We start from the raw sequence: 16,802 nt of genomic DNA on the forward strand, positions 1-16,802 counted from the left end.
TGCTCTCTAAAGCAACACAGTCTGCCCCCATTTCAACAGAACAGCCTCCAGTCAGTGCAGGAGGGTTCTTACATCACCCTTCATGTCTTTCCTCACAGGGTCTTTGACTGTTTCCCAAGGGAGTGTTCTTCTGGTGTTTGCTTCTGGATTCCTCACTCTCTGCAAACCTTTGTGGATGCCCCTCAAAAATGCAGTGCCCAGCATTAGATGCACAAGCCCAGGTGTGTGCACTGATCAGAGGGGAGCCAGGATAACTCTTTTCTCTAACCATTTGGACATTCTGCTCCTACCAGTGTGGCCAAAGATCGTTGAGTTTCAGAACTACAACCCACTGTTGACTGATATTTAATTTTGCAGGCAATTAAAACTAAGACTGTTTCCATGCTGGCCCCCATGAAAGGGATTCCTGTGTACCTCAAGCAACAAAGAGAGTTGTGGAACGAGGAGATTCCCTGTGTAATCAGGAGCATTGGATGTGAATCCCAGGTCTGGCATGGGAACCTCAGGCGAGTTTCTTAACCTCTCTGGATTTTGGTTTCACATCTGTAAAATGGAGCTATCTCATGGAATTGTTGTGAGAATTAAAATAAGATATGGAATGTCAGCACCTAGCAACCTGATCTGGCTCAAGGTGCAAGGAGGTTAATTTTCTTCCCTCCTCCTAGCCCCCACAATTTGGTGTGCCTGAGTAAGTGCATTCTCTCCTGTGTGCTGTTTTCTGTGTTTGTAAAAGAAGCTAAAAATACCCACCTCATGTAAGTGTGGCAATGATGAATACTGTATGTAATATGTGTAGAGAACGTTGTGATGCTTTTTGGAAGCAAAGGGCCATAGAAACACGATATAGAAAAGCCTTCTTACAGCAGAACTGGGACAGGGAGTGGAGTCTAGTGAGAACTAGTGGAACACTTGAAAAGTGCTGTTTTATTACTTTAACACTGTACAAGTGGCAAAGTAGGAGGGAAATGTTATAATAAAGAACATGGAGAAAGTTAATGAAACACTCACAAGCACCACGGGTCTGTGTGGAATAATGACGTACAGTAACAGGAAAGTGCTGTGTCACCAAAGACATAGACATTGAAGGGCACGTTTAAGGAAACTCTCTTAAAGCTTCAGTTTCAATTTTTTTTTTTCTGAATTCATAGCAGATTCTTATTTTTAGTAAAACCCTGCCATCTATGAAAGAGGAAATGATGGCATTTTACTCATTACTCACTAGTGTTTTTTTTTTTTTTTATCATTGAGAATACTCAGTGAGTGACGCTGAGTGGAATGTTACGTATCACCATCATCATCAGCATCATCATCATCATCATCCTCATCCTCATCATCGTCAACAACTTTTTCCAAGCCAAGTCTGGAATAAGAAGAGAGGTACGAGGATTTAGGCTTTGTACTTCCCCGCAGCTCCAGCCCCTGAGGCTCATGTGATCCTTCTCACCTTCTCTCCCTGACCCGTAACCCTAAGGGGCTCCCGCACTCCAGATCGTAGCTGGCTCTTCTCTATTCTTTTCCTTATTCCAGTCATCAGAGTCTTTTGGGACTGGCATCTCAATCTTTGTTGCATTGGGCTTGATATTTTTAGTTTCTTTCAGTGGTAAATATTAGATTATTCAGAAAAATTGTTGTCCCAGATTTCCACACATGATGGTATAAATACAGAATATACACTTCTAAAATAAGCAAAAATGATATCCCATGAATATTTGCTAGAATTGAAATAGAAGAGGTACAGGCAGCAATTCTATAGCTTAAAAATCGTCTGCTAAGACATGGGCATGACTTTTCCCCACAAAACTTGGCACTCATTTGATATTACAGTGCCAGGGAATAGTCTTCCTGACATTTTAGTGGTTGTTATTGCTATATATATATATTTTTCTTTTTTTTTTTACTGGGTATTCTTTTAAGGGGAGAAAATGAAGAATATGTAAGGAAAAAAATCAGTATTTAGCTGGGTTACCTTTTATTCTTAGGACATTTACTTGTTAGCATTACAGTCTTAGTCATTTACTAAATACATTAACAACAGGCATTTCCAAAATGCTGAGAGTACTCTGTTTAGTCTCAAATTCTCAAGTTCAAAAAAATGGAATGTCAGTTCCTCTCTGGGCTGACACAGGCTCATCATTATGGCCATATTTATTTACTTACTTATTGTAGTAAAATATACGTAACATAAAATTCATCATTTAAACCATTTTAAGAGTACAGTTCAGTGCCATTAAGTACATTCACATTGTTTTATAATCATCACTACTATTCATCTTCAAAACTTTTTTCATCTTCCCCAGTGAAAACTATGTACCAATTTAATAATAATTCCTAATTACCCCTACCCTCTTCCCCTAGCCACCACCAATCTACTTTCTGTCTCTATGAATTTAGCTACTGTCAGTACCTCATGTAAGTGGAATCTCACCAAATTTGTCTTTTTGCGATTGGCTTATTCACTTAGCATCATGTCTTCCAGGCTCAGCCATATTGCAGCATATGTCAGGATTTTCTTCCTTTTAGGGTAACACTTATTGAGCTCCTACTGTGTACCAGGACTTGTGCTATGCCCTTCAACAGACCTCACAATCACCCTGTGAGGTAGGGGCTCTCACTAACTCCATTTCACAGATGAAGAAACTGAAGACAGGAACGTTTAGAAAGCTGCCTGATATGGTTTAGCTCTGTGTTCCCATCCAAAACTCATGTGGAATTGTAATTCCCAGTGTTGGGGGAGGGACCTGGTGGAATGTGATTGGATCATGGGGTGGATTTCCCCCTTGCTATTCTTGTGATAGTGAGTTCTCAGAAGATCTGATGGTTTAAAAGCGGGTAGCACCTCCCCCTACACGCTCTGTCTCCTGCTCTGCAATGGTAAGCCGTGCTTGCGTCCCCGTCATCTTCCACTGTGACTGTAAGTTTCCTGAGGCCTCCCAGCCATGCTACCTGTACAGCCTGTAGAACCATGAGTGAATTAAACCTCTTTTCTTCATAAGTTACCCAGCGTCAGGCAGTTCTTGATAGCAGTGTGAAAACGGACTAATATAGTGTCCTACTAGTTAGCAATGGTTGCTAACTAGTAGGAGCAGGGATCTAACCCAGACCACCTGGTTCTAGAGCCTTCATACTTTAAAACTTTTAGGCCAGGTGTGGTGGCCCAAGCCTGTAATCCCAGCACTTTGGGAGGCCGAGGTGGGTGGATCACCTGAGGTTGGGAGTTCAAGACCAGCCTCACCAACGTGGAGAAACCTCATCTCTAAAAATACAAAATTAGCCAGGTGTGGTGCCACATGCTTGTAATCCTAGCTACTTGGGAGGCTGAGGTGGGAGAATCGCTTGAGCCTCTGGGGGCAGAGGTTGCGGTGAGCCAAGATTGTGCCATTGCACTCCAGCCTGGGCAACAAGAGTGAGACTCTATCTCAAAAAAATTTTTTTAAAAAATAACAGCCATTTATTGAGCACTTACTACATATCAGGGACTAAGCTAGGCACTTTGCCCACACATTCCCCTCCCTGTCTTCCTTTCTTTCATAATATGTAATATACATAAAGTACATCTTATGTGTACAACTCAGTGAACAACATTGTAGTCACAATCCAGGTCAATATGAAGAACTTTTCTAGCTCCTTTGAAGATCCCCCCACCCCAGGGAGACCAATATTCTCACCTGACTGATAGATGAATTCTGTCTATTTTTGAACTTGATATGGATGTTATTTTCCCAGGTGTACTCCTTTGGGTCTGCCTTTCACTCAAACTGGAGGTTGTAAGTCCCATTCATAGGGCAGCACTAACTACCCAGCTCCCACTGAATGTTGGCATCAGGAACTCAGGCTCACTGTTGCTACCTCATGTTGTTTCTGCTGTAGCAGTAGTTATTATTTTTTCTTTGGGAAACCAAACATCTGGATTTTTATGTAAAATCAGATGAAGATTAATTTAAAAATTTAAAATATGGCATGTGCCAACACATTGAAGGGTACGTGCAGTGACTGCATCTGCAGATGCTGAGATAATTCTGTGGTGACGTCAGTGAGAGTGGACAGGAAGGGGCAGGAATCAAGGATGGCCTCGAACTTCTGAACCTGAATAATTGAGAGAGGTGGAGTTGCTGCAACAGCAACAGGGAAGTGGGGAAATGGGAAGCAGCTGGCTTGGGGAGGAAAGACGGAGCGGGAAGTGGCTGGCTTGGGGAGAAAAGACCTCGGAGAGTTTAGTTGTAAACAAGTTGGGTTTTTAGAGGTAGAGGGACATCCAGGAGGGGCTAACCAGGTAAAGCTAAGAGAGCAAGAAAAGTCCGTGAATTACTTGGGGGATACATAAGTAGAAATGACACTGGAGGGGCAGAAGGGCTTCTTCCCAAAGCACCCCCAGTCTGAAAAGCCAAAAGGCAGATAAACATGGGTCTGGAGTTCAGGGAAATTATTAACCTGAGATAAGAATGGAGCATTAAGCCAGGTGTGGTGGCTCTCGCCTGTAATCCCAGCACTTTGGGAGGCCGAGGTGGGTGGATTGCTTGAGCCCAGGAGTTCGAGACCAGCCTGGGCAACAGGGCAAAACCCCATCTCTACAAAAAATACAAAAATTAGCCAGGCATGTTGGTGTGCGCCTGTAGTCCCAGTTATTCGGGGGTGCCGAGGTGGGAGAATTACTTGAGCCTGGGAGGTCAAGGCTGCAGTAAGCAGAGATCATGCTGCTGCACTCCAGCCTGGATGACAGGGTCAGATTCTGCCTAAAAAAAGAAAAAAATGGAGCATTAAATTTTATTCAACAATTGCTAAAATGTATCTTAATTGCATACAATTGGAGAAAATGGAAGCGGCAGAAAAGGTGAAGAAAGGGAGGCTATTGGACAAAAATGTAAGGTTGCTGAGAGAAACAGAGAGATCTAGAAACGTAGGGAGGGAATGCCAGAGACCCTCACATACCCAAGGAAAGGTTCTGCGTGTGAGGAGGTTCTAGAGGAAAAGAAATAGAGACATTGTCAAGCCATGAACTTTCACTGGGCAGAGAGCTAGAGTTTAATTGCATGACAACTGCATCCTGTGGCTTCTAGGACTTTGTGGCCAATGCACTTCATAAACAGTTGCATTTTTGCAGTTCTGTGCATCAGTGAGGCTGGAGCTTCTTGACACTTACTCCCAGACCCAAGGAAATGAGATCAACAACTACAAGCTTGGGGATCAGGTCCACCCTGACGTCCCATATCAAGTCAGAAGTCCAACCCCCTAAAAGTGACGCCAACCTTCCTGAGGCTCCCCAGCTTAATAAGGGTCTTGTGTAGTCTGGTCTGGAATGTACAGGGCTGTTAGAGCCAGTTTAACCTTTGAAGGATGAAGGCAAAGAGAGGAGATATGTGTTGAAATTCCCTCAGCAGGGAAATACTTTCTTGTTACCCCTTCTTGCCTCCTGTCTTACACAGTTGGAGAGATAGCACCAATTTGTCTTGCTGTATTGCCTACAGCGTAAAACCCTCCACCAGGTTGAAGTTGTGTGTGTGTTAAAGAAACAGTAGGCATATAGCTATCAAAGGGACACATGCAATATAATTAGGAAGCAAAAAATTGACAAATCAGAGTGACTTAAATCACAGTCTCTTAAAACCCCATCTCTACAAAAAATACAAAAATTAGTCAGGCGTGGTGGCGCATACTTGTAGTCCCAGCTATTCAGGGGTGCTGAGGTGGGAGAATTATTTGAACTTAGGAGGTTAAGGCTGCAGTAAGCAGAGATCATGCATCTGCACTCCAGCCTGGGTGTCCAGAGTGAGATTCTGGACAGATATTGGACATTTTTGTGGAATAGCCTCCTTTTCTTCACCTTTTCTGCCTCTTAAAGCCTTAACGATCAACTATGTAAGAAAATTAATACCCAGCAAAACTCACTGATCAAGAGGAGATAGATGGCAGATATGGAGTAGAGAATAGTTAGATTGGAGTGGGGCTAACCAGGTAAGGCTAAGAGAGCAAGAAAAGTCCATGAATTACTTGGGGGATAAACAAGTAGAAGTGACACTGGAGGGGCAGAAGGGCTTCCTCCCAAAGCACCCCCAGTCTGAAAATCAGTTTTTCCCTGTGCCCAGGTGAGCTGGGTCTCACTCCCTGTCTGAATCTCACACGCATGCATTTTCTCCCTATCCCTGGCCCCTCTGCATGCCAAGGTTGGAAACGCGGCTTTTCCAGAGTCAAAAGTCAGAACACAAGGCACTTATTCACCCTGCCGGGTTTGAAATTCTCCTCTGAAATTCCTTTAACGGCAACGCCTTCTCCCAAGTACTCTGTGCATCTTTTCAAATTTCAGACATAAACAGCAGCGTGGCCCCGCCTGGCAACCCCCTCTCACTCTCCTGATAAAAATAGAAAGGACTGAGGTGGGAAAAGCCGTGGGCACAGTGAGGGTTTTGTGGATCAGCTGTTTGCACGAGTGTTTCTGACCCTCTTTGCCTATTTTGGGGAGGGGTGTCTCCGGGGGGAGTTTTGAGCTAGATTCCCAGAGGATTTGTCATCCCTGGCACCTTGGCGCTTCCATTCTGGACCTGAGACACATCTCTGTGGTTGTGTGTTTAACTCCGTGTCCCAGGGAGAAACACGTTTACCTGTGGTTATTGGCTTGAGTGTCAACTCCAGTAGTTGTGGGGGATGGAAACGGTGGGGAAGGAGCGCAGGGGAGTGTTGTTTGCACAAGCCTTTGGCATGGAAACCTTTGCTGGACCCTCAGTTGTGCATGGTGGTGTGAGTTTAAGTCAAGACAGGCACCACGACCCCATGAGCAAGTGAAGGGCTTTTGGAGAGTTGGTTCCTGCTGTACAGGAGAGGGTGAGTGAGAAGTAGTAAATGGGCAAGTTTGCTGAGCTGGGGCTGAGAGCTGTTGTAGTCCCAACCACATCATTTACCAGGGATATGAGCTTGGGCCTCAGTTTCCTCTTCAGTGAAAGGAAAATTGCAGTATGCCCATTGAAAGATGTAAGATGAGATCCTGTCACTTCTCTGCTTGTAACCACCTTGTGGGTTGGGATTGCATTCAGGACACCATGAGGCCTGAGTGATCTGGCCCTGCCTGCCTCCCTCCCTCATCTCCTTCATCTCCCTACCCATTTCCCTTGCACTTCCCCTTGCTCATTTCATGATAGCACCACCTCATCTTTACATTGTCCTTTAAATATCAGAAGCCTTCCCTGACCCACCCCCACCTCTCCTATGCCTCCGTCAACTTCTGTTACAGTGCCTCCTTCCCTCCTAGCCCAGATCAGTTTGCCATTCACTGGTTTGCTGTCCTCCCTCCTTCACCAGATTGTGAGCTTCATGAGGGCAGAGACACATGTGCCCAGCTCCCACAGTGTGTGACACATGCAGTCCCTCAATGAATATTTGTTGAATGAATGAATAGGTCTATTTTGTTCTCTTTGTGTGCCCTGTGTCTGGCACATTTAGATACTCTGTGGGTGAATCATAATAACTCATATGCACTGGGCACCATGCTAGGCGTGGTTCTAGCGTACACTTTATGTCTAGCAACTCGTTCAGTAACCATAGCAACATGATGGTTTGTTAATACCGATCACAAATCACTCCTTTTTGTTTTGTTTTGTTTTGAGAAGGAGTCTCCCTCTGTCGCCCAGGCTGGAGTGCAATGGCGCGATCTCGGCTCACTGCAACCTCTGCCTCCTGGGTTCAAGCAATTCTCTGCCTCAGCCTCCTGAGTAGCTGGGATTACAGGTGCCCGTCACCATGCCCAGCTAATTTTTGTATTTTTAGTAGAGACGAGGTTTCACCATGTTGGCCAGGCTGGGTCTCGAACTCCTGACCTCATGATCCACCCGCCTCAGCCTCCCAAAGTGCTGGGATTACAGGCGCGAGCCACCGCGCCCGGCCTCATTCCTGTTTTATACAAAAAGAAAACAGAGGTCCAGAAAGGTGAAGCAGCTTGCTTAAGATCACATTGCTAGTGAGTGGCAGAGCTGAGACTCAACACCAGGCAATTTGGTTCTGGAGCCTGTGCCTTTATCCCCTCACCATCCGGCATGAGTCATGGAGTCAGTGAAGGAGAATGACTAGCGCATTGCAGGTCTCATAAACGTTCATTTATTTCTTCTCCTCTCCCTACCCACTTGATTGAAAAGATAAAGTTTGGTCTTTCTGAGATGTAATAAAGATGAGGTAAAGTATATAATCAGAAATGGGAATGGGTAGTGAACGCATGGGAACTCCAGGGGTGGATGGATGAGGTCTTAGTAATGATAAGGCAGCCTCTATCCATCAGGGGATGGTGGGGTTGGGAGCTGTTTCAATGACAGGAGAGAAGGATGATTCTATAGGCAAAGGCCATGACCTTTGAGTGTTAGAGATCTTAAAGGCGTAAGCTCACAAGGGTTGGGAGAAATGAAGAAGGCTAGAAGCCACATTCTTCATGACATAGCAAGTCAGAGAGCTGATGGGAGAACTAGAGTCACACTAGGACTCACTGGGACATTAAGCTGAAGACAGTGCCCCAAGGCAGACTTCAGATGAAGACCCACAGGCAGGAGCTCTCCACGGCCAAAGACAAACCACGGAAGAGGCAAAGTTGGTCTGTCTTTAGCGGAAGCAGGCAAGAAGTGCTAGCGATAGTGGACAGCATGCTAGCAGCCCTCGCCCTCGGCGCCTCCTCGGCCTTGGCGTCCACTTTGGTGGCGCTTGAGGAGCCCACGGCACTGTGGGAGCCCCTCTCTGGGCTGTCCGAGGCGGGAGCCGCCTCCCTCTGCTTGCGGGGAGGTGTGGAGGGAGACGCGCGGGCGGGAACCGGGGCTGTGCGCGGCGCTCGCGGGCCAGCGCGAGTTCCGGCGGGCGCAGGTGCGGGCTCGGCGGCCCTGCACACAGCAGCTGCCCAGGCCGGCCGCCGGCCCAGGGGCAGTGAGGGGCTTAGCACCCGGGGCCAGCCAGCTGCGGAGGGTGCGCCGCGGTCCCCCAGCAGTGCGGGGGGTTACGCGACGCTCGCTGCTTCGATGTTCTCGGGCCGCCGGGCCTCAGCGCCTCCCGCTAGGGGCAGCGGCTTCTGCGACCTGCCCCGCCATGCCCCAAACCCCCGCGCGGTGGGCTCCCACGCGGCCTGAGCCTCCCTTACGAGCACCGCCCCCTGCTCCGGGGCACTCGGTCCCATCAACTGCCCAGGGGCTGAGGAGTATGGGTGGACGGCGCGAGACTGGCAGGCAGCTCCGCCCGCGGCCCTGGTGCGGGATCCACTAGGTGAAGCCAGCTGGGTTCCTGAGTCTATTGGGGACTTGGAGAACTTTTATGTCTAGCTAAGGGATTGTAAATACACCAATCAGCACTCTGTGTCTAGCTCAGGGTTTGTAAATACACTCTGTGTCTAGCTAACCTAGTGCGGACTTGGAGAACTTTGAGGTCTGGCACTCTGTGTCTAGCTAAAGGATTGCAAAGGTACCAATCAGCACCCTGTCAAAATGGACCAATCAACTCTCTGTAAAATGGACCAATCAGCAGGATGTGGGAGGGGTCAGATAAGGGAATAAAAGCAGGCTGCCGGAGCCAACCACCGGCAAGCGCGTAGAGTGCACTTCGACACTGTGGAACCTTTATTCCCAGTTCCACACTGTGAAAGCTTTATTCTTTTGCTCTTTACAATAAATCTTGCTGCTGCTCACTCTTTGGGTCCATGTTGCCTTTAAGATCTCTAACACTCACTGCGAAGGTCTGCAGCTTCACTCCTGAAGCCAGCGAGACCATGAACCCACCAGAAGGAAGAAGCTCCAGATGCATCTGAACGTCTGAAGGAACAAACTCCGGACACACTATCTTTAAGAACTGTAACACTCACCACGAGGGTCTGCGGCTTCATTCTTGAAGTCAGTGAGACCAAGAACCCACCAATTCTGGACACACTAGTACTTTGGAGTCTGATGGCAGGCATCAGTTCCTGTGTCACAGCTCAACTCCTGGGACTCTATGGACAAGCTGGGCTTTGCCTCCTATAGCAGTCTAACCCTCACCCTGACCCCTGCTGGAATCCACTGAATCCTAAAGAGCTGGCATCTTAGGCTTAGAGAACATCATCCATGTGGAGTCCACGCTGGGTCAGCTTCTGAGGAACCTTTCTCTTTTGTTGTGTTAGGACTGAGGCAGTGGCTTGGACCCAAAGTTAGAAGTAGATGATAGGGAAATAAGGTTATGGGGGTCCCTGGAATCGGGTGATACTGAATGCGTGCAGCTCTGGTTGGCCTTTGACTCATATTCCAGTGAGGACAGGCTAGGTTATGCTGCAGTAATAACAGCTCCCCAAATCTCAGTGACTTGAAACAACAAAGATGTCATTCTTTCCCATACTCATGGCCAAGAGAAGAGTCTGGGAGCTTTGCACCAGGTCAACAGCATCTTCACTCCAGCACAGGCTGACTGGGGCAGCCACCATCTGGAACACTGCTGGTTTCCATGGCAGAGGAAAAGAGAACTCTGGATGCTCATGCATCAGCAATTAAATGCTCCAGCCCAGAGATGCCACATGACACTTCCAGTTAGAACTCACTGGCTAGAACTAGCCTATGACTCCATCCAACTAATGTGGAAGGAAAAGTGCAATCCTATGTGTCATGTGAGTGAAAAGCTGAAATATTGTGAACAGCCTCAATTACTATCTCTAGTCAGTTTCCCAGTGGTGGAATAAGGTTTGGGGTCCACTTGGCTATTTCAGTCACTGGGTTTCCTTTTTTAGGGGTCCAAATGTTCCCAGTGTATGTGAGGGTGATAATTGTGTACTATGAGGCCTGGCTGACCCACACCATGATGGGGGTCCTGGACCTTTGGTGGAACCCCATTTAGTGCCCAGTTTGCCCACAGTCTAGGCAAAGAGAGGAGGGCAGCCTCCTTCCTGTGACTGTTCCACACCAGGGCTTAAGACATGTTCTAGTTCGAAATCTTTCAGTTAAGGTGGTGGGTTCAGGGAGCTTGCCAGGGTGAGGTTTCCTACTAGTCCTAGGATTGTTAGCTCCTCAGAAGGCCCCATTCCTCTTCCCAGCTTTATTCCTTATCTCCTGGGACCAGATATTGGAGACCACCAAGCTCTCCAAAAGGCGGAGGCATCACGAAGAGGTGGTTGTGGGCCTGCAGGCTGCAAACTTCACATCTTGGGACCCTGTACAGGCATAACTGCCCATCTAACCAATGCGGAGCTCTCCTCACTCCATGAGGATGGATACAGGCAAATAATGGAGAATCTCATTGTGAGAACAAAGAAACCCAGAGGCATTCCTGGAGTACACAGGGCTCAGCATCACGGTCATGGCTTGTAAATAGCTCTGGGGAATCTGCACTTCCTCACTCAGCAAAGGAGGGAGGGGTAGGGCTACTTTTTGGGAGTTGGGGAAGAAAAAAACTTTGAGATTCTAAGTTGTCTGTCTTATGCAAGGCACATAGGACTAAATCCAGGGACTTGTGCTGGGACCAGAGTCTGAGAAGGTTTAAATTGCTTCATTTTTGGTCCAGAGAGGCCCTGGGGCCTTGGCCTGGGTCCATCCTTGTGAGTGTACAGGAGTTGAGTAGCAATGGCCTAGGAAGAGCCAGGGATGGGGAATGGAGGTGGGGCTGAGGAGCCAGGTCATAGGAGAAGGCCTGACCACCAACAGTGTGCCTCTACTGTGCAGGGCAGGGACCATCTGGAAAGTCCATAGAAGTTTAAGAAGTTTAAGTTTAAGTTAACCAGAGTCAGAAAAGACACCGAAGAGACCAAGGAGTCAGGTCAAAGAGGTTGAGCCTTGGAATTTGAATGTCTGTCTGGAACTGTGGATTGGGATCCGAGGGTGGAATAGTCAAGAGAAGGGGACAACCAGTCTAGTTCTCTGCAGGAGGAGCCTCCCCAGGATGCCTTATTGAAGGCCAAGTCTTGTTGTTGGGGCTTTGCTGATGAAGAATCTAGGGAAGGGACTGGCATGGCTAGCACATGGTCCAGCTTGGGCAAAAGACAGAAAGACAGGAGGCAGGGAAGAATGCCTGGAGAGAGGCCATCCTAAGCGAGCTTGACTCGGATGGGGAGGACCAAGGGGAGGACAGAGGACTCAGGGAGGACCAAGGGGACATGAACAGGAGGCAGCTGGTATTGACCTTTCCATGTATCAAAATCTTGCTCCATCATCAGGGCCCAGCTCAAATGCTGTCCCATCCAGAGAGCTGTTGCCAGTCTCTGGGTCAAAATTCACCTTCCTCTGTGATTCTATACCTGTCAGTTCTTGTCATAGCTGCCTTGGGCTGGCATGACTTATGGGCATGTGTCTTTCAACATCCTGAACTTACAGTGGGCAGGACTTCATTGCAGGACATTCCCAGCTCTGCACCTGGCACTTGGGTATTTGTGGAACCAAAGGGAAGGCAACAGGATGTGATGGGCCCTTTCTCCAACTTCTAGAGCACTCTTTCTCTAGTGAGGTTCCAGGACCACCTCTCACACCTGGGCTGTTTATTTAAAATGCACCCTAGACTTGCCAAATGGGACTTTTCAAGGTTGGTCCCCCAAATCTACATTTTTTTTTGCTTTCTTTTAAAATGAATTCTATTTGTGTATAATAAAATACACCCATTGTAAGGGTACAGTTTGATGAGTGTTGATAAACTTACATAGTCGTGGAACCATCACCACCATCATAACATAGAGGACTTCCATCCCACCAGAAAGTTCCCTCATGCCATTTTGCAGTCAGCCACCTCCACCTCCTTGGCCCCAGGCAACCACTGCCTTTTGTTACAGCAGGTTAGTCTTATTCCTTCTAGAATTTCATGTAAATGAAATTATGCAATGTAGTGAGTTGAATGGTGGCCCCAAAGATATCATGTCCTATTCCTGGTATCTGTAAATGCCACATTCTTTGAAAAAAGTGTCTTTGCACATGAAATTAAATTCAGGATTTTGAGATGAGGAGATAATTCTAGACTATCCAGGTAGGCCTTAAATACCATCATAAGTGCCCTTATGTGGTTTTAATTTCTTTTCCTAATGACTAATGGTGTCGAACATCTTTTGATGTGCTTATTGGCCATTTGTATATCTTCTTATTAAAATATTTGTTAACATCTTTTGCTTGCTGTGTGTCTGTTGGGGAGAGGGGGTACGCTGCTTATCTTGTTGATCTTGAAGAGCTCTTCATATATTTTAGATACAAGTTCTTTATTGACTATGAGTGTTGCAAATACTTTCTCTCAGTCTGTGGTTTTCCTTTTTATTTTCTTAATAGTGAAATTTAAAGAGAAGTCTTTAATTCTGATAACATTCAGACTTTCATTTATTTCCCTTTATAATTAGTGTTTTTTTTTTTTTGTTCCTACCTAGAAAATCAAGGCCATAAAGATTTATTTTTGTGACATCAAGGTCACAAATATTTTTTTCTGTTTTCTTTGAGAAGTTTTATAGTTTTAACTTTGTGTTTAGGTCTATGACCCATTTTGAGTCACTTTGTGTGTTTGGTGTGAGGTAAAAGTTAAGGTTCTTTTTTTTCCTTACAGATATTCAATTTTCTAGCAACATTTGTGGAAAAACTTAGCTTTCCCCTATTGAATTGCCTTGGCATCATTGTTGAAAATCAAGATATAGGCCAGGCGCGGTGGCTCACGCCTGTAATCTCAGCACTTTGGGAGGCCGAGGTGGGCAGATCATGAGGTCAGGAGATCGAGACCATCCTGGTTAACATGGTGAAACCCTGTCTCTACTAAAAATACACACACACACACAAAAAACCCCAAAAAAACCCAAAAAACAAAATTAGATGGGTGTGGTGGCGGGTGCCTGTAGTCCCAACTACTCAGGAGGCTGAAGTGGGAGAATGGCGTGAACCCAGGAGGAGCTTGCAGTGAGCCAAGATCATGCCACTGCACTCTAGCCTGGGCGACAGAGCAAGACTCTGTTTCAAAAAAAAAAAAAAAAAAAAAAAAAAGAAAAGAAAATCAAGATATAGGTCTATTTCTGGACTCTCTCTTCTGTTCTATTAATGTCTATCCTTACACCAATAACACACTGTCTTGACTGTTGTAGCTTTGTATTTTATAGTTTGTCTCAAAATAAGTAGGGTAAGTTCTTTTTCAAAAATTGTTTCGGACATGTATTTGTATATAAATTTTTAAATTAGCTTAACATTTCTACAAAATGCCTTCTGAGATTTTGATTGGGATTCAGTTGAACACATTTGGGAAAATGGACATTTTAACAAATATGATATATTTCTCTATTTGTTTAGGTATTTTTAAAAATAATTTCTTAGCAGTGTTTTGAAGTTTTCAGAGTGTAGACATATTGTATGACCTAAAATTTCAAATGTTGCCTTGACATCTTTGAGCCTCACAGGGCCTCAAAGTCCTAACCATGTGTTCCCTTGCTCTACCAGCTATGCTTCCCACCCTACCCAGCAGGAAAGACTCCCTACCTGGCCAGCTCCCCCTGCTAGATCAGCCAGACCGGCTGCACCCCACCAGATCCTCAACCTAACAGGCTTCAGTTCCCTAGTGGCCTGTGGAATTATTCAAACAAATCAATCACATCCTCCTATGGGGACCAGTGGGTATCTCATCTTTTTTGCTATAAAGCCTGCCTCCCACAGCCCCTGTTGGTTCTGTCTGTTTCCAAGCGTCACCCCTGCATGCCCATGCATGGCATGTGGTGTCCTCCTCTCCTGGGCTGAGTCTATAAGACTAAAAAATTGCTGTCATCTCATCTGTTCAGTATTGGGTGTTGTGTGTTTAATCATCTCATACTCTTTAGGGCAAGGGATCCTTCTCTCACCAACAGGGTAAATAGGAGGTGGCCAGAACAACAGGTCTTATCTGTCTTTTGTTAAATATATCCCTAAAAATATTTATTTTAAAACATTTTGGTAAAACACACATAACATAATGTTTATCATTTTGGCCATTTTTAAATGTACAGCCCAGTGTCAGCAAGTACATTCACATTGTTGTGAAACCATCACCATCATCCATCTCCAGAACGTTTTCTTGCAAAACTGAAACTCTGTATTCATTAAACAGTAACTCTCCATTCTTCCAGCCTCTGGCAACCACCATTCTACCTTTTGTCTGTGAATCTGACTCTCTAGCTACTTCATGTTCATCTGTATTGTAGCATGTGTCAGAATCTTTTTCCTTAATAATATTCCATGGTATGTACTCACCACATTTTGAATTATGTCTAATCTCTCACAGGATCATATTTTTTTAATGCTGTTGGATAGTATTACTTTTGAGATTTCTTTTTACAAAATCTTTTTCCAAATGATTTGTTGCTTAGATCTGCATTTTTACTAAGTACCTCTGGTGATTCTTATGCCTGCTAAATTATGAGAACTTCTGATTGCAGAGCTGTGGTTCTTAATGAGAATATGATTAATAATACCCCAATGCAAGAGCTCCACCTCCAAAGCACCTGACTTAAAGTATCCCAATTAAGCCCGCAGACTTGTATATTTTGAAAAAACAAAACTTCCTAGGAGACTAAGAGCCGGTGATTCTTTGCTTAAGAACAGTGGACACATCTGCTATTTTCATTCATGTGTTCATTAGACACATAATGACAAACTCTTCTGTTGGGCTCTGAGATACCACAGCGAACAGGGATTAGTAGAGTCAGGTAGATAAACCAATCGGCCATTGCAGCCCCAGGTGTGGGGTGCAGATGCGGGTTGGGAGAGCCTTGGGGGCAGAGTGGGTAAGTTTTGTGGTCCTAGCTGTCATTATGGCTGCTGCAGTTTGTGGATCTAAGGGGGCCTCTCTTTGTCCTACAAACATCCCTATGAGACCTGACTACCCTCCCATGCTGGTTGGACTGTGAGCATGAGGTTAGGACTGCATGTTAAGTCCCTACTGTTTGGGAACTTACTGGCTTTGTCTTGGGACAGCCACATCACACTGCCTTCAGATGCCCTGTCCCTAGTGGAAAGTTTTGGTGTCTGGAGGTACAGAGGCGGCAGCTCTGTGGGCTCTGTGGGAGTTCAGTGACCGCTGAGCTGTCCGCATAACTTGGTCTCAGTCCACCTTGCCTTGTTTGTTTGCCGTCTGGGTTGCTTCTCGTCATAGGATGCCCAATTTCACACCACACCTGAAGTCGTTTGGCCTTTCTTCCCTGCCCTCCTCCACCTGATCAGTGCTTCTGGGAATGTTGTGGAGCATGATTGCTCAAAGTGTGCAAACCCAGCTAAACGGCCAAAGCACCCAGGCCCGAGAGGTGTTAACCCACCTCAGCTTTTGATGGCTTTCTTTCTGCCCTGGGCTAGAGACTTGCAGTTCTGTAAGGAGAGGGGAACTTTGTTGTTCTCCTCCGAAATGGCCCAGAGACCCCTGAAACTGCCTTTTGGCCTTGGGAAGTGGGTGTAGACTGAATGTTGGGGGAAGCAGCTGCTCCTGCTCAGAAACGGTCCTGAAATAGTGGTTCTCAGCCCTGGCTTGCACAAACACAACACCTGGAGAGCTTTTAGAGCTCTTGATGCCCCGGCTGCACCCCAGACCAACTCAACCAGAATCGCTAGAGGTGGGACCCAGGCTGCATGATTTTCAAAGCTCCCTAGGTGATCCCCACATGCTGCTAAGTTTGAGAGCAACTGCTCTAAAGAGACCAACACCAGTGAGATGAGGTGAGGCAGAGTGGGAGGGTCTAAAACCAATCTTAGTAGTCTTGGCTCCCTGGAAAGAACATCTCTTTCTCCATCTCTTTTTCTGTGTTTAAAATTAGGGGGGTATCACTTTGCTTGCTTTAATGTTTACTCCAGTCCTGACTGATACTATTCCAGAGTTAAGTCCTAGGATCATCACCTTTGGATGCAAAATATACTCCCTCAGGCAGG

This window comes from Rhinopithecus bieti, unplaced genomic scaffold (assembly GCF_001698545.2).
Source record: "Rhinopithecus bieti isolate Rb0 unplaced genomic scaffold, ASM169854v2 scaffold_12070, whole genome shotgun sequence".
NCBI classification, from domain to species: Eukaryota; Metazoa; Chordata; class Mammalia; order Primates; family Cercopithecidae; genus Rhinopithecus; species Rhinopithecus bieti.